Raw genomic sequence first — 360 nt, 5'->3', positions numbered from 1 at the left:
AGAATATGAAAATACTATCGATTTTAAGATCGCGTATTGAGTTATTTTTAATTTTCCGATTTCTAACATGTTAGGGTCCCTTTATATGTTTTGAGAAATGCAGAATATGAAAATAATATCGATTTTATGATCGCTCATCGAATTATATGAACTTTTCTGATTTCTAACATGTTAGGGTCTCTTTATATGTATCAATATATGCCAAAAATAAAAATGCTATTGATTTTAATGTTCGCGTATCATTTTAATTATCGCGTTTGGATTTATTTTAACTTCCTTGATCCCGAATATGTTAGGATTACTTTTTATGTTTTGAGTTATGTAGAATATGAAAATACTATCGATTTTAAGATCGCGTAT

The sequence above is a fragment of the Halyomorpha halys genome, unplaced genomic scaffold (assembly GCF_000696795.3).
Source record: "Halyomorpha halys isolate HHAL.00 unplaced genomic scaffold, Hhal_1.1 Scaffold592.1, whole genome shotgun sequence".
Taxonomy (NCBI): domain Eukaryota; kingdom Metazoa; phylum Arthropoda; class Insecta; order Hemiptera; family Pentatomidae; genus Halyomorpha; species Halyomorpha halys.
This window is presented reverse-complemented; position numbering follows the sequence as displayed.